Below are 3,190 nucleotides of genomic sequence, written 5' to 3' on the forward strand. Positions count from 1 at the left end.
TTTGCAGCAAAATCACTAAATTCTTTTAAAAATTCAGAGTATGGCCCTGGTGGCCTGTAAATGTTAAATAATGAAAACGCATTCTTTTTTGTGACCGGATTTGTAAAGTGAATAGAAAGGACCTCAAAGGAAGTAAAAGTGTCGCATTGTTTCTGACTAATATCTAGAGTATTTTGGTATATTATACAGACTCCACCTCCCTTGCCTGATAATCTTGGCCTATGTGCATAATTATAGCCTACAGACGTGGCTTCATTTAAAGCTAAATATTCATCTGGTCTAACCCATGTTTCGGTGAGACAGAAAATGTCAAATTTATGATCGCGTATAATTTCATTTACAACGACTGCTTTACAGTTTAGTGATCTTATATTAAGTAGTTCAAGTTTTAGATTAGTGTTATCTATCATCAGAACATGGACATATGTATGTGATTTTTAAAAAGACTGATTGAGTTTTTCTATGATTAAATTTAGTTTTAATTCGGGGCAAAGACACAGTCTCTATAAAGCTGATCTTGGGTCAAGGCGGATCGCAGACGGTCGGTTTAGCCTGTCTGTCTGCGGCCTGGTCCCGCCTCTGGACTATCAGCAGCTGTTTACACTACTCTGCCGACTAACTAAAAGACTATGAGCTATGCTGCACGAAAGTAAGGCAGCACCCTCCTGAATGGGGTGGACACCATCCTTACCTATAAGACCAGGCTTACCCTCAAAACGCAACCAATTATCTATAAAGCCCACTTGATTTTCGGAACACCACTTGGACATCCAGCAGTTTAACGCCGTAAGCCTGCTTAGGCTTCAGCGCCGTGCCGCATTGGAATGGGGCCAGAGCAGATTACGGCATTGGACATCGTCTGGGACTGTTTAATCACCTCTCTAATATTAGCCTTAGTTACCTCAGACTGCCGCAGACGGATATCATTGGCCCCTACATGAATGACTATCCTCGAATATCTCTTATCAGCTAATTTAAGGTTGCCACTAATGTCCGGCACTCTGGCTCCCGATAAACATCTAATTGTAACCACTGGCGCCCCTAAAGGAGTAGCTAACTTCACGTGTCGAACAATCGAGTCTCCTATGACCAGAGTGCTTTTAACAGGCTCCACAGTGGATGCATCACTGAGCGGGGCAAACCTGTTTGACATGCGAATCGGAGGAGCTTTGACCTCAGTGTTAACATAAGCCTTAACTTTCTGGCTAGATTCGCCCCGCTGTGAGGGCTCTAACGCCAGAATCGAGGGGGTGCTAACTCTCCCTAGGGTACCCGGAGCTGCTAACGCTGCCTCTGGCTGCCTATTCCTTAATAACCCCCGGATGCGCACTTCTAACTGGTCTACCTTCTCCGCCAAACTGCTAAGTAGCTGGCACTTAGCACAAACACTGCCACTATCGCTATCGCTAGAGGCGGAAAAGGGCGTTAGGCTAAACATGCCACACTCTGCCCAGACGAAACAACCAGCAGAAGCCATGATATTTCAGCCACTTACCACTTTTTGTCGATTTAGAAGCTGATAGCACAAAAACGTTGCCGCAGTGACGCGCTCTCAGTCGCTCGCAGTGTCCAGCACTCTAGCTGTCTGCACGGCTCCCCCAGCTGCATCATCTCAAACCGATGACATCTAAATAGCCTGCAACTGCGAAGTTTACATGTCTCTACCGGCCCACTGAGAACTACTGCCTCCCCCTGAGTTCAGGCCTGCTGACCACTAGAAGGTGCTTCACGGCCCACTGGTTGTCCACGGCCCATAGGTTGAGAAACCTTGGTCCACGTGGTATTTGTGCTGTGTGAGCTGAGCAGTTTGGTTTCTCTAAAAGCTTCATGCTGATTTCAGAGGATCGATAGTTAACAAAGGCAGAAAGAGCAGAACGTGGGATCAGGCTGGAGAACAGCCAGAACCTACAGCAATAACCTACACATACACAGAACACACAGCACACAAAGCACACACAACATATGACCTGCATTCCACCCCCACACACTCTCACTCATACATTCATGCTTACTCACTCTTATATATGTATGCACTGCATATATGAATGTCGTCGCTGTACAAAGAGAAACAAGCATCTCCAAAACGGTGACTTTAGATCAGAGAGAGCAAAAACAGGCTTCACCATCAGTGTAAGATAAGGTGATCATGTTTTTTTACATGGTTTTGATACATTTACATGAATGTAGAGGGAACTTCTGGTTGTGTCAGTAAAATCAGTGTCCTGCTGTAAGACGCCTGCTCTGAGATTAAGGACTACTTTTAGTTTAGTGGTGTTCAGACATTTACACTAAATTATTCATTTGTGTTATTTAATGTTTTCTCAAAAAACAAGAATTTAAAAAATGACTTGCTAATTTTCAGTGTGCTTAATTTATCTGTTCTCTGGGCACTAGCCTGTTTGTTCATACATTCAAATCAATGATAAATGATAAAAATGATAAAAATCAGCTTTTTCTTAAAAGGTTAAAGACCAACCCGCCTTAGAGAAATGCCTCCTTAGAGCTCTTTGACCTTTTTCACCGCTATTTTTGTTTACTGTTTAAAAAATGCTAGTAATACATTCAACAGCAACAGCATTTCCAAAAAAGTTGGGACGCTGTGCAAAATGTAAATAAAAACTAAATGCAATGATGTGCAAATCATTTAAACCGTATATTTAATTGAAAATGCTTCAAAGACAACAAATCAAATGTTGAAACTGAGAACTTTTAGTGTTTTTTGAAAAACAAATCAACATTTAAAATTCTTCTTGGAAATCATGGACACTGTGTCATCCGGGCTAAAGACCACTCAGCTTATTATCAGCACAGTTCTAAAGCCAGTATTCATGATGGTTTAGGGGAGCATTAGTACATGGTGTGGGTGACATGCTCATCTGTGAAGGCACCATTAAACCTGAACGATATATATAGGTTTTAGCAACATCTGCTGCCATCCAGACTACGTCTTTTTCAGGGAAGTCCTTGATTATTTCAGCAAGACGATGTAAAACCGCATTCTGCATGTATTACAGCAGCACTGCTCTGTATTAAAAGGGGCCAGGTGCTAAATTGACCTGCTTGCAGTCCAGACTTCATTTGGCACATAATGAAATGAAAAATATGATAAAGAAACTGAAACTGTTGAGCAGCTGAAATCCTGTATCAAATAAGAACAGAAAACATTTCTCTTTCTAAACTACAGCAGTGT

At 42.2% G+C, this 3,190-nt stretch overlaps 1 pseudogene; it reads right to left on the reverse strand.

The window, feature by feature from the left end:
• Positions 1-653: 653 nt before the first annotated feature.
• On the reverse strand, positions 654-1,477 carry LOC108410623 (annotated as a pseudogene).
• Positions 1,478-3,190: the final 1,713 nt, after the last annotated feature.

The sequence above is a fragment of the Pygocentrus nattereri genome, chromosome 28 (genome assembly GCF_015220715.1).
Source record: "Pygocentrus nattereri isolate fPygNat1 chromosome 28, fPygNat1.pri, whole genome shotgun sequence".
Lineage (NCBI taxonomy): Eukaryota > Metazoa > Chordata > Actinopteri > Characiformes > Serrasalmidae > Pygocentrus > Pygocentrus nattereri.